The sequence below is a fragment of the Martes martes genome (assembly GCF_963455335.1).
Source record: "Martes martes genome assembly, chromosome: 3".
NCBI lineage: Eukaryota > Metazoa > Chordata > Mammalia > Carnivora > Mustelidae > Martes > Martes martes.
In genome coordinates this window covers 98,117,066-98,132,237 of record NC_137890.1, presented here as the reverse complement: position 1 = coordinate 98,132,237, position 15,172 = coordinate 98,117,066, and the positions used below count along the sequence as shown (strand labels likewise).

The window sequence follows — 15,172 nt, the reverse complement described above, 5'->3', positions numbered from 1 at the left end:
TCTGTCCATTATCCCTTTCCAAAGCAGCTGCCACACTTTTAGACATTTGTTACAACAACGTTCCACTTCTTGGTAACAATTTCTGTCTCAGTCTGTTCAGGCTGTATAACAAAAATACCATAGACCAGGTGGCTTAAAAAACAAATATTTATTGCTCCCAGTTCTGAAAAGTCCTAGCTCAAAGTGCTGGCAGATTTGGTGTCTGGTGAGGGCCCACTTTCTGGATCGTAGACGACTGTCTATTTTCTGACTATGTCCTCATGCAGAGAAGGGGGAAGGGGACACTCTGGGTATGATTTCATTAGGGCACTAGTCCTACTGATGAGGGCTCCACCCTCACAATGTAACCACTCCCAAAGATCCCACCTCCAAATAGCATCATGTTGGGTAGTAGGTTTTAACATATGAATTTTGCAGAGAAACATATTCAATCTATAGCAGCTTTTAGATCCTTTTTTTCTTTTTCTTTTTTGAGGATTGCTTTTGGATATATTTTTCCTACTAAGTTACATTTCTTCTAGAAAAAGTTTTGGAAATTGACAGCTGACCCATTTTTCAATCTCTGATATTAAGCCACTTGTTACATTCATCAGTAGCAAGTAAAGAGGGGCACCTGGGTGGCTCAATCAGTTAAGCATCTGCCTTCAGCTCACGTGATGATCCCAGGGTTCTGGGATCGAGCCCAACATTGAGTCCCATGCTCATCAGCAGAGAGCCTGCTTCTCTCCCTCCCTCTGTCCCTCTGCTGCTGCCCCTCCTTGTGCTTTCCTCACCCCAGTCAAATAAATAAAAAAATCTTTTAAAAATTAAAAAAAAAAAACAGTAAAGAGAGGAGTTTGACCAGATGCAACTGGCTGGGAAGAAGCAACCACTTCAGAAATGCTAAACTGCACTGAAATTCATTATGACAGAGCTTGAGAAATAAATGTAAAGTAGTATTTAAATCCTCATCTCAAAACTGCAACCGGTAATAAATATGATGCCAACAGCAACAAATATTTAAATGACAACTTCACATCTCTTTAAATGCAATGTAATGTCCTGGCTCTATTGTAATGACCTCATTGAACATAAATGCCTTGATCTGCAGTACCAAGATATTTTATACTGACTTTTGTCATGTGACATACCCAAACAGCTCCATGCCCTTTAGGTAGACTCATGCTCACCCATGATTTGGTGACAGGATCTGCCTAAAAAACTGTAAGGTGGTGGGAAAGCACTTTAGGGTCAAAATCTGAAGATATAAATTTGAATATTTTTTGTCTTCTATTAGTTATTTAACACTTCCTGGTTTCAGATTTAGTACCTTTAAAATGAGAATAATAGTATTATTCATCCTGAATGTGTCTGAGGGTGAGATAATCAAATAAGCTATATTATTAATAAGAAATAAATTCAGTAAGATATTACTGACATCTTCATCATCATCCCTACCAATTTTCTCCTTCTTCTTCCTCTTCACCTTCCTCCCCCCTCCTCCTCCTTCTTTGTCTTCCTCTTCTTCTTCTTCATCATCATCATCATTATCATCATCACATTTAAGTAATATTGAGGGTCTATGTTTATAACAGTAGACTAAGTCTTACCCTGGGTTCAGAAGATCACAGTTGACTTTCAGAATGGAAGATGTTAAAGTGTATTACATAAGCAAAAATGTTTAACTCATTAAAATGCTGGTGACAAAAACTAAAATGCAAGTGACGTTGGTCATGGTTGGGATGTTTACTTCTGTAAAATGTGATTTGATTATATAATAATATTCAAAAATATCTAATGAGTCGTATAACAATAGTTGCAGCAGATAAATCTGTAACAGCCCCAAGTTTTCATGGCTTAATACAGTAAGGGTTTGTTTCCTATTTGTATTATAGTTGCTTTAAGTTGGATGGGGAAGAAGGTTGGTTCTGCGCCACACAATTATTGAGTGTTCCGGGAATTCCATCTAATGGCTTCATTAAGCTCTAGAGTCTTGGGAGTGTCCCGTTGGAACTGTATTAATCAAGCTGGGAGATGGAAAGAAAAGAGAAATCATGGAAGATGGCACAGGAGAGTGCAGGAGTCAGGCCTGGAAACTGTATGGGCCAATTTCATGCCATTCCTATTGGTCCAAACTTGGCCCATGGCAGCCCCTAATACCCAAAGATGCTGGATTATGGAGTCCACCTATATGTTCAGGTGGAAGATACAATGGGAATTTGGGTGCCGGCAAGGCAGTCTCTGCCACAGTGTTCTAACATATAAAGGAAATCATGAATTTAATTGAATGAAAGACAATGCACAATTTAATAGTGTCAAAATCATCTGTGATACTAGAAAAATACTGTATAATCTATTCTCCCCTTTCTTACACATGTAAAAATTAACAACACTTTGATGATGGTCTTCTAATTAGTATATACCTCTGGGGAATGAAATTCTAGATAAAACCCTTAGTTTTCTCTCCTGAATGTGCATGTGAAGACCATGTTTCATAAAGATTAAGCGAAGTACTCACAAGAAAAACATTAAGGCAACCAGACCATTCTGAGGCTCGTTCTCTTTCTAGGTACAGATAGATATGGATATAGATGTTCCAGTAGGACTTTTAGTGTTAACAAAATGACAAGCTTCCTCTGAGGTAGTTAGCTAAGGTCCAAAGCAGCTCTTCTTCAAAGTTATATCAAGAACATGAGAGCTCTTCCAGTTTCTTTAGAGGTCCCTTTTGCCTTTTTATCTTACAAAACTTGAACTCATGACTGAATCATTTCAAACATACTGTTAATTTTTGACAGGGTCCCATCGAATATCAATTTACACTTTATATCCCATCATAAGCCCAACCTGACCTTACATCCCATTTGATTCTGTGGTCTGTTTATAATGTGTTCTGACCTGTGAAAATCACCCCCTTACCATATTCTGGCATTAGGAATGCCCAGAACTGCACTAGAATCCTCTGACAGTGCTCTGGAATTCTGTCAATATTATTACTTCATCACATGGAATTTAACTTTTCACACTTTCGTGACCATGGTTGTCAAGATTTCCAAAACTGGGACCCCTGGGTGACTTAGTCAGTTGAGCTGCTGCCTTTGGCTTGGATCGTGATGCCAGGGTCTTGGGATCGAGTCCCGCATCAGCCTCCTTGCTTGGCCAGGAGCCTGCTTCTCTCTCCGACTCTGCCTGCTTGTGCACTCTCTCTATCTCTGACAAATAAATAAATAAAATCTTAAGAGAAAAAAAAAAGAATTCCAAAATGGTTTTCTCTGAGGGTAATATGAAAAAGAGGAAGGAAGTTAGGAAGTTAAGAAGGAAGGAAGGGAGGAAGGAAGGAAAGAGAAGGAGGGAGGGTAAAAGGAAGGAAAAGAAAGGACAGAAGGAAGAAAGGAAGAAGGAAAGATCTGCCCTGCCTAATTCACAGGATCAAATGCAGATGATACTGTTGTGATAATGTAGGTTTTTGTAACCTAATTCCATCAACTATTTTTATACTTTTGCTTTGAGGAAACAAAGCAGGTGGCAAATTGTCATATTCATTTTTCCCCCATGGAACCTTCTTTATGTGTGAACCTATATTCCTTGGAAAATCTAAAGATTTATAGCTAGTCAACGTAAGCACCAATCTAAGTACCAATCTAATTCCAGAAGTTTGAATTCATTATTATTTAATGCCTTAGGGTACAGGAGACAATTTGGATTTAAGATATCTACTGAAAGACAGTATGTTTATACATTAAAACAGCCAGTTGTTATCCTTAAATTCCATTAAATTTTCAGTGTTTACTGTTACCTTAACACATCATTAAATTACGAGTACACTTATTTAGATGCCACAGTCCTCAAGAAAAATGCTTTGGTGTTTGAAGGGTGTTATATTATTTTCATTATTAGAAATTTTGTTAAACTGTATTCAAGTAAGATGTCTGAAAAGCTTACAGAATTGATTGGTTAATTTATCAACATGAGCATATTTTAAATTAATGGACTTCCTAGTTAAATTACTTGAATACATTCTTATTTTGATTTGTTACAAATGAAAGTTTTGCACATGTTGAGGACAGATATGAGACAAGACATTCTTTACGTCAAGAACATTACAGTACTATCGGGGAGATTATTCTGTTGAGTACCATTTGTCAGTTACTAAGAATATAATGGCGAATGAAACACTTAATTTACATGTGCTTGTCTTGTCTCTCTTCCTAGGATATAAGTTTCAGAAGGCAAGGAATGCGTTTCACAACTTTCTTTCCCTTTTTAACCACTCTTAAGATTCTCAAAAAAATGCTCTGTATTTGTAGCCAACAAAAAAATAGTTGAAGAAGATAAAACAATAAGTGAATAAATACAAAATAACTTTCTATAGAGAGGGATATCAATACCAAGAAAGTTCCATTCACCCAGGGGAATGTCTCTACACATACAGTTCAGGGGCAAAAGGTTCTGTTTTTCTCTAAATCTTCTTGATACATGGCTGTTATCAGTTTGCTATATAAATGATTAGAAAAGCTCACAGAGGCAAGTTGCTTTTAGCTGTGAATCTTCAGACACTTTAATGTTTCCAAATGAATTCAAAGTGCTGTTAGAAATGTCATTAAGTGGTTATCCATGGGCTGTGGGATTCATGGCTTAATATTTACTTATGCACTTATTCTTTTATTTTTGTGCAAAGGGAAACAGGTATACCCATTCTTTGTGACACATGGTGCAGGCGCATGAAAAGATTCATTGATAACAATTTCAGGGCACATGATACAGAAACTCATATTGTTTTTCCATCAAGAAATACTCTGGAACCAGCAGAACTTGGCATACTGTGAAAAGCATCCTTGATGAGGAAACACCACCGCTGTGATCTTCTACATATAGAAAAAGGGAAACAGGGAACATCTAGGTAAATATAATAATGGAAGCCTCCTGACAGAGAAAATGACCTTTAAAAAAAAAGGGCCAAATCTTGTGAGCTCGGTCTGTGATATCTGCTTGTTCTTCCATCGATTTATCTCAGACCTGTACAGCCAGCTTCTTGCTTAACTGCTGAAAGGGAGAAAGGAATGAGTGTCCAGGCCACCCACATAATTTGTGTCCAGGCATGCATGCATCTTCCAGATTCTCCATAATCCTCATGTATCATTTTATTTTTTATATATGAGCAATCATCTGATTTATAAAAAGATGCCACAATATTTAAAATGAAACTAAATACCAATTTCAAAACAACATCAAAAAGTGACTGTATTTAACCATACTCAGCTCACAACAGAACAAATGGATAAGAAGAATATTTGTGCTATTAGCATATTGCTCATATGAACTGGCAACAGAAAAAGCTGCTAAAGGAAGACAGAGAAACACCATCTTTTAAGAATTAGAACCGAAGGGCCCCATAATCATCAATGTTGTACCTATGGTTAGAAATGTACATGATGGGAACTCCAGCAATCTTCTGGATCCTTCCTTTAAGGTCCCGATCGACTGTGGCCACAATGTAACACTTGTGCTGAGTTATTCTCTGTACTAAGCAGTCATCTGCATAGGTTCCCTTGTGTGTGCATGGTAATCTTTCAAATCTTAGATTCTTGGCAATCCTTAGAGCCACTCAATACTTTTGTCCCACTCAATTGCTTCTCAATTTCTGCCATTACACAGTCAGTTATACCAAGGATACACTTGGTGTAAAGACAGTCCATCATTGACTGTACTAAGTCAAGTTTGGCTTTAATGGAAAAGTTGATAAAGTTGGTGTCAACCAGGATGTGGTAAGGTGGGCCCAGCTGTGTGTAATATTGGAAGAATAAGCAGGAAGGATGTTGGGGGACTTCTCTTTCCTTGAGTGCACTGGGATCTTTCTTTTCTTTTCTTCTTCTTTTTTTTAATGTTTAAATCTGTCCTTCTCTTTAAGGCTCTGATCTTGGAGACTAAGCATTCGCTTCATGGTTGCATACTTTCTTGCTTTCTTTTGCTTCCCCATGCTCATGCCATATGCTTGTTTCTTTCATGTATCATTTTCTTAACAAGAAAATATAATTTTTTATTTTGTTTTTACAAGGCACATGAAATCTTGTAGGATACTTTTTATTCTTCAAATCCCTTTCACAAATGCATCATCCCATTTTATCCTTAGGACAACCTTTTAAAAGTAGCCCTAAACAAGTCTTACCCTGATTCATAGCTGAGGGTAGTGAAGGAATTAAAGTGGCTCAAAGTCACTATATTCTTCAAAGTCAGCTCTGGAAGCTGAGCCTAAGCTTACCAAATTAAAATTGTGTGTGTGTGTGTGTGTGTGTGTGTGTGTGTGTTGTACATTTTCCTTGGAAATCTTCATACTGATTATGAGAATAACTAATATATTCTATTTTCCTTTAGGTTTTGTAGATGAGAGATGAAGGTTAAGATGTGTGTGTGGGGAACCTGGGTGGCTCAGTGGGTTGAAGCCTCTGCTTTCAGCTCAGGTCATGATCCCAGGGTCCTGGGATCGAGTCCCGCATCGGGCTCTCTGCTCAGCAGGGAGCCTGCTTCCTCCTCTCTCTCTCTCTTGGCCTGCCTCTCTGCCTACTTGTGATCTCTGTCTGTCAAATAAATAAATAAAATCTTTAAAAAAAAAAAAAAAAAAAAGATGTGTGTGTGTGTGTGTGTGTGTGTGTGTGTGTGTGTGCGTGTGTGTGTATAACCATACAACAATTCTTTATATTTACATTTAGCTCTGGCAAAAAGTCAGAGGAAGAAAACTCCTTAGAATTAGAATATTTAGTTTATAGAATATAAAGTCGGCCGTTTAAGTACAGAAGAAAAATAAGAGTTATACTGACTGCTTCGGAGAGGACATGGGAATCAAATGGTCAATGAAGTGTAGCTATTATCAAGACCAGTTTAACTTCTTTTTATTTTATTGTTACATTTACAGATTTAGAGCATTCAGAACCATGCATAAACACATTATGCAAAAGTAAGTAATTAAGTGGCTAGTGACTATAGTAGCATTTTATGTTAACTGCATCCTTAAAGTAAATGTTACCATATCCCAGCTTTTCTTGAGAATAATTTCAGTGATTTCAATTAGCTCGTTTCAGTAATTTCTCATAATGCACCCCATGTGGTGGAATGGAAAGAAGAGAGTGAGAACCACTGGACATCAGCTTGAAAACACCTCTGAGCTTTCCAGTTGTAAGAATCGGGAGAGACCATATTTTGCTCCTGTCATTTCTGTCATGTAGGGTCTATATAATAATCAAATGAGACGGCATTGGTGAAATACACTAATCCAAAAGCATAAAGCATTTCCTTTACAAGGAAAATTAAAATACAGATTGGAAACAAAAAGGATCTATGAGCAAAATCATTAAAATTAAAAGCTAGTTTAGTAAGGATTTAAAGAAATTTAATGATGTAATATAAAAACTAAATTAAAGCCTCTAAAAGTAAACAAGATTTGGAAAGACCCTTAACTCAGTTATTGGAGGTGTAAAATTGCATCTAAGCAAAAATGGTAAAAACAAAGTTAATTGAAAAGTGGAAGGTGCTTAAACAGAAAAAGCTAAACAGCAATGATAGAACAGGCCAAAGCAATAGAAAAAAAAGCAATTCAGAAGGAAAGTCTATACCAAAAAAAAAAAAAAAAAAAAAAAAAAAGTCACAGTTAAAGTACAAAGGCAATTATTTTTGTCCTTTCATTTATTCAACAGTACTGACCAAAAGTAGGTGTGACAAGAGTGAAAGCAATGTGCTGCTCTTGTGGAGCTTACTTCAGAGAGACAGGAGGTAGATATGAAATAGCTAAAGACATACACATAAAATGTATGCATCTGGCACTGCTTTTGAGACACATACAATACCCCCACCTTCCCTCTTCTCCAGACACTGCTGTAGCGACCAGCTGGGTGAGGGATGGTGCCAGTTGTTCTCAGGTGCAAACTAACAGCGCCTTGCATTTGCACAGGCACGAGCCCAGTGAGGGACAGTGTGTGCCTACAGGGCCATCCTTGACCAACAGGGGTCTGGTGCTGATGTGGCATTTCCAGAGATGTCACACTAACCTTCTCAGCAGGCCCCCTGGGATTAAGAACCTGCTGTAGTAATGGCCAACCTGAGGATGTAGCATTGTCTTGACTTGCTTTCCTGTGCTTTTTGAATCTCTTCTATCATTCACTTTACAGATAAGAATCATCAAGGTTCAGGGTGCCTGGGTGGCTCAATGGGTTAAGCGGCTGCCTTTGGCTCAGGTCATGATCCCAGGGTCCTGGGATCGAGTCCGAGATCTGGCTCTCTGCTCAGTGGAGAACTTGCTTCTCCCTCTCCCTGCCACTCTGCCTACTTGTGCTCTCTCTGTCAATAAATAAAATAAAATATAAATAAATAAATAAATAAAATCTTAAAAAAAAGGAATCATCAAGGTTCAAAGAGGTTATGTAATTTAGTTAAGGTCACCCTGTTTGTAAGGAAAAACAATACTTGTCTTAAATGCCTTGCTTCGGAACTTGAGCCCTTCAATTTTTTTTTTCTTCTTCTGTCTGTCCCTAAATAGGCTTTCCTTTCTCCGTCCCCTCCGATAACTTCAAGACATTTGTGCCCCTTCCGATGTGAAGATGTCAGTAGTGATTGCTTCTTGTAACATTTTCAAGTATATTCATATGGAAAAATATTACTCCAGAGGGCAGAAGTGTAATCCAAAGGAGCTAATCGCTAATGGTAGAACTCCAGGCATCTTTATTCCTGAAATTGGACAAGTCTTTCCTTCCCTCAAATTCATAATCACAGTATGTAGATGGCCACTTACGTAGTTCCACACAGGCCCCTATAAAGCCTCCCCGGTAATAAAAATTAAGAATAATAGTCACTCCCATCTTGGGTTGGTTTCAAGTACATCGATAGAACAACTTATAGAACTGTCATATTTTAGGGAAAATTGCAGAAAGCAGTGTTTCCAGTCATTTGCTAACTGAGCCAGAAATTATAATGGCATGCCAAATTAGACTGAGCTGTAAAAGGAAGATGTTCACATTATTCTTCTCTGCCCTCACAATATGCATAAGAAGCTGAAAAGCCAGTCATTTTTTTTTTTTTTTTGGCCTTACTAAACTTTTTTCCAAGTCTTTTCCACTCTAGGAGATGCATTTTTGCTTCAGTTATTTTCCCTTGTACCCAATCACCTTGCAGCTGCAATAGCTTGTGACCCTCTAGAGAACGTGGGACTGGACTCCTTTCTGCTCACTGAATGATGGAAGGAAATATATAGCTGAACTCTTTACCCCCACCTTGTCCCTCCCCTGTTGCATTTTTGAGTCCTCTGTGTTTTATAAAGTTCTTCAAAATAGAGAGCATGCCGCTCATTTGGCAAAGGTGATAGAAATAGGGCATGTTTTGTTTGTTTGTTTTTTCCCCCGAAGTTTCTCCTTGATGAAGTTGCTGTCTGGTCTGATGTGAGAAGCACGGTCTCTCACTATGGAGAGACTAACTGCCTGTTAGTACGTTGCTGGCAGCTCTGGCCATGACGAAGTCCCCTGGCCTCCTGCTGGGAAGATGACATGCAAGTGACCTACTGTTTTCTGGCATGAAAAGGGCCTCTTTCACACAGGCAAGAGGGCAGTAACCAAGGGAGGAATGTTAGAGCCATGTTTGAGACACATGAATGGCACAGACATGACCAGTTCCTTAAAGTAGAAAACCTGAAAACACATGCCCCAGCCGATGAGCATTTGTGTTCCCAAATCACAACCCTTGAACTCAAAAGCATTCATACCCAGAATTTACTCTAGGGACAATTCCAAGGACTCTGGGATTCCAACAAGGAATCAAATGGAATCCTGTCCTTGAGATTACAGTCTAAGGAACTAAAGAATTTGTAGACTGGATTTGAAAATTCAGAATGCATTTTGCTTTATTAAGACCATTAGGTTTGAGGTCTCGTTTTAACATATTAACCTATAACAGCTACCTTAAACTATAAAGAAATTAAATAAACCTCTAAGGAGAATTTAAGTCTAAATTCCATATTCTGGCAGGAATAAAAAGATGGAAGAAGGTAATTCCATTTTCTTTTCCTGAACTCAAGGCCAATAAGCAAGATTTAAAATGATAGTTTATCTCAGAACACAAAGCCCCAATTTCATTTTCCACTCTCTCCTTCCTTCTTTCTTATGCTAATACAGTTGCCCCAGAGCTCCTATTTGGAGAACAAGACCTGTATCTTCAAGACACAAAATTACTATTCTCCTTCTTCTTTCCACCAAAGTCTCCAATTTTTACAGAGTAGCTAGTCTCAGTTGTACATGAGGGGGAAAGTAAGGTAAGTTGATTAAGCTGACTCACTATAATATGAATGATGGATGGAAAGTTTGATCTCCCGGAGATATTAGCATTTAAGTGTATATTCTCCCTCATTTAACTTTTTACCTCAGTGATTCTCAAACTTGTGTTGGAGGCATCATACCCCTTTGGAAAGATTCACGTTTTCAAAGGCTTCTGAAAATACATCTCTCCACCCGCAAGGGTGAGAAGATCATGCTTGGAGAAGCACTGTCCTAGTTCAGTGACTCCCAAGGCAGGGGAGTGGTGAGCGAGGAGGAAGATGTCTGGCAAGATGGCGAGGCATGTGGAAATTGTGCCGGTGTGTATTTTTAAAAGATTTAAGCAATATTAAAGAATAACCTCATATTTAAAAAAAGGTACAATTTCTATTATCCAGATTATATACAGTAAAATTTTATTCTAAAAATCATAAAGAATATGGGGCGCCTGGGTGGCTCAGTGGGTTAAGGCCTCTGCCTTCGGCTCAGATCATGATCCCGGGGTCCTGGGATCGAGCCCCGCATCGGGCTCTCTGCTCAACAGGGAGCCTGCTTCCTCCTCTCTCTCTGCCTGCTTCTCTGGATCTCTGCCTGTCAAATAAATAAATAAAATCTTTAAAAAATAATAATAATAAAAATCATAAAGAATATGTAAAAATGCCCTAATTCTCAGGTAAGGAGATGTCTCTTTAGGGGTTCATTGTGACACAAGCCAGTGTTGAGCATCCATCTGGTGACTGGTAGCTTAGTTCATATCAAAGTGAGGTGACAGTGGTAGAGCATTTGACTGCATATCAAAGTGAGGTGAAACAGAAGTGCCCAGAAGAACCAAACAGAAGTCTGGTGTTTGGTTCAGAAAGCCACCTGGACCAGCTCCAGCTGGGACTCTAGAAAGCTGGGATCCATGGGCTCTGTAGTTTCTCCCTTCAACCGTTGTAACCGCATAAAAGAAATAATTCAGATCACTCCCATGGTGGCCACAGCATTTATTCAACAGTATACTGAATATCTATGTGCCATACTTCTAGGCACAGGGAATACATCCTGTCCTGTTTCCTGGGCTTCACGGACAAGGAGGAGTGTCGGGTGTTGATAGGTACCGTGCAGAAAAGTAAGCATAAAAAAGTGATATAATAGGAAATGAGAGGTGTAAGAGTGGGGATTATTTTCGTTTGTCTGGTGGTTGGGGAATTCTAAGGGGCTGCCATTTGAGCCCAGGTTGAAGGACAAGAACCTATCCCCACAAAGAACAGGAGACAGAGTTCCCGGTAGAGGGGAAAACAAACACAAAAGAATGGGGGCAGGAAAGAGTTTGGCCTGTAGAAACAGAGAGAAAGCCAGTGTGAACCTCAGAGAGTAATATGGGTGAGACAGGCCCCACCTGAAGCTATGTAGACCCAGGAAAACAATCCCATATTTGTTCCAGATGCCATGGGACGACATGGGTGAGGTTTTAGTAGGGGAGTAGCAAGCACTACTATTTAGGAATGGCTCTTTATAATTAATTAAATGCTTACACATCAGTGCCTGCTCAAATAGTATGTGGATTCCTTGAGAGAACATATCCCAGAAGACCAGGATTATCTTACTGTTCTAGAAAGTGGTGAAGCCAGTGGAAAACTCAGCTTGACTCTTTGGGCCACTGTCACCAAGCCATGCTTTCCATTCTTGAGCTGCATTGTGCCTGAGCCTTAAGGCTTCTGAGACTGAAAACTCTCTACCTATTTAGCATGCACACTGCTAGTGTCTCTGAACTATCTTGTGGGCTACCTGCTTTACTGTGATCTTCTTTTGGAGTACTTTTAATGGATTTTAGAAGAGTGTTAAATCTCTGCTTTGTAAAGCCTTATTCCTATCCTCAAATTATCTTAATTCATTACCTTCTTGCTATGATAGTTTAATTGAGTGTAGGATATAAAGCTAATTTATTTCACATTTTTGCTCTTAATAGTTTTCACTTTCTTTATGGAAAAAGTAATTACTGAATTCTAATACAATAACTGGAAATTACTTTTTCTAATAACACATATTATCACGTCACCATCTGCAGAAAATACTTCGAAGTACCCCCAACTTTGGGTTACTGGAAATGAGCTTAAAATTGTTAATGCAGGAAAATTGCTAATTGGTTATCTCAGTGCTGGCCTCTTTATTTATTTATTTTGAAATTATACACTTGCCCATGTTCATTGAGAGAAAAATGATAATATATAGAAAAGAAGAAGTAAATATATTCCCAACACTTAGATATAAGTATGACTGGCATTTGGTTGGAAGTCTTTAATATATATTTCTAGGTACATATAAACATATACACACATAAATGCATTTAATAGTGTGCTGACATTCTTTTACTCATATGTACTGTAACTATTAAATTGAGCTATACAGAAGTGCCATTTTCTTAAGTCATAGATCATCAATTACCAATTATTTTAATATGGTTCAACATAAATAACAATTTACATATTTTAAAATATTTCATTTATTTTTGAGTTTTCAGTATCTTGAGAAATGCAATTTATACACAATCCAGTATTTATCTAAATCCATGTAAATAAATTATATTTGCACACTTGCCTAATAATTTCTTTTGGATCTGTTCTCCATAGTTGAACTGGTGGGCATGGGAAAGAACATACACATTTCTAATGGATGTGATATATATTTCCCTTACACTTACTTGTGCACAAGCAATATATGAGGTTACTCATATCCTCAGCAATATTATTATTCTTTAATTGGCAATCTTTTTTTTTAAATTTCTTTTTTTTTTTTTTTTTTTTTAAGAGAGAGCAGGAGAGATAAAGTCTTAAGAGACTTAATCTTAGGGGCCCCTGGGTGGCTCAGGGGGTTAAGCGTCTGCCGTCAGTTCAGGTCATGATCCCAAAGTCAAGGGATCAAGCTCTCATCAGGCTCCCTGCTCTCCTGGGAGTCTACTTCTCCCTCTCCTCCTGTCCCTACCCCCGTTTGTGCTCTCTCTCTGTCTTCCCTCAAATAAATATATAAAATCTTAAAACACACACACACACACACACACACACACACACACACTTAATCTGATGCAGAACTTGCCCTCATGACCCTGAGGTTATGACCTATGACCCAAGTCAAAATCAAGAGTTGGATGCGTAACCAACTGAACCATCCAGGTACCTCTTTTATTGGCAATCTTATAGATAGAGACAACAAAAATCTATTCATTTGCATTTCCTTGACTTATTAATCAAAACAGCTCACCATTTTTCCTAATGTTTTTTCACCATACCTGGCCCTTTAAATTTGTTTGAATGGCATCTTTCCACAGGCTGCCATGGAGCCACATACTTTGTTCCATTAGCAAAGCATTCTCCAGGCAGGATCATCCCTAAGGATAAGAAAATGAACTAAGCAGGTGTCATGGGACAGTGAGATAACTTCGGGGGTGAGAAGGGGTTCATCATTGTATGTTTGGTAATTTGGTTGTGGTTTGAGGGTCACTAAAAGTCAACCAGCCCACAATATAGATTTTACCAGGCTGTTTTCTAAAAGTCCCTTGGAGACTTCTGGAATCAGGATCTTCATCATGGTAAGACATCAAGACATCTGGGTTAAGAGCGATCAGATACAAATATTTGGGAATAATTTAGCTGAGCAACCCATAGACATTCACGATCCTCTCCCCAAAGTAAGGACAGTAAATAATGGAGGAATACATGTTTCCCCAACTCGAGCTTAAAAGCTTTAGAAGGAAGAAGGACAAAGGGGAGTAAAGGTAATTGTTGACTGAGCAGCATGAGAAAGAGCTGGCATGTTTGGATTTACTCCCCTGACCTCAGTCACAGATCAGCCTCTCACTTCCTCTTTCATAGTCCAGACAGTTAACTGAGGACAGGAGGTAAATGAGCAGCTGTAGTATTGCTGAGGACCTTGTTACTTAGTTAGGTCCTGGAAGCTTGTGAGCTGTTCAGAATGGATGTGCCCCCAACCTTGAGATTCAGAATCTGCATTTTAACCAGATCCCCAGAGCAGTCTCACGCATCTTAAAGTGAGAGAAGCCCTAATTTGGAGATAAATGTTGCAGATCCTGGTGGTAGGTAAGATATGTGAAGTGAGAGAGACCATGGGAAAGGAAACCATTGAGTTTCAGTCTTCCTGACAAGGAAAGGTAGTGTTGACTCTACTGGCAGCTGAGATGAGAAGTGAGCTCATGGTCCAAGGAGGTGTGATTAACAGCAAGGGAGCCTGTGGGCCTGACTCTTTGTGATGCAGAATTCTGGAGATGGGCAAGTGCCCATGGGTTGAATTAGTTTGTCTCGGATGTATTGAGAAATGTTTACATAATTTTGTTGACATCATTAAATGAAATGATGCATTTCAAGTGCTTACATGATGCCTGACACGTGGCATGCAGAGAGCCAATTTTACCTATCATTACAGTTATTATCATGGTCAGTATCTTTGTTGTATGTCAAGTAACTGGATTATTAAAGGGAACGATGCATACCGAAGAACACTGTGCTGATAAGGGCGTGGTTTGATGATTTAAGCCACCTTAGTTACTATGGAAAGAAAAAAGGAGAAAAAAGAAAAGAAAAAGTTGTCACTTTTAAAAAGCTCAGCAGCTGAATATCCCCACATCAGCACTTAGTGGATATGCTTGCAATTAAAGCCATGGTGTGGAATTCCTGATTACTCAGCTTTTGCAAATTGAAGGGATAATAAATAACACAGGAAGGAAAACGGTTACTTCTTCAAAGATGTATAGAAACAAACATCTAATTTTCATGTTATGCTTGTTTAATTAGGTAATTTACTGTAACGTATTTATCAGACGAGAGTATAGATAAGAAGAGGCTCTTTTTCTCCTTATATCATTTTATGAGTATTAATTTATACTGCACAAAGGGACTTGCTGATTCTCACAC

General features: G+C 38.5%; 1 protein-coding gene and 1 pseudogene across 3 annotated transcripts in view; one reads left to right on the top strand and one right to left on the bottom strand.

Moving 5' to 3' along the window:
* The window catches only part of DPP10 (dipeptidyl peptidase like 10), a gene marked incomplete at both ends in the record, with an annotated part of 1,360,615 nt that overhangs the window by 360,496 nt on the left and 984,947 nt on the right, over window positions 1-15,172 (top strand). The gene's annotated exons all lie outside the window — the stretch shown is intronic.
* LOC308339850 (rRNA-processing protein FCF1 homolog) lies at window positions 5,351-5,953 on the bottom strand (annotated as a pseudogene). The gene has a single exon. The product of its transcript is annotated as an rRNA-processing protein FCF1 homolog (transcript).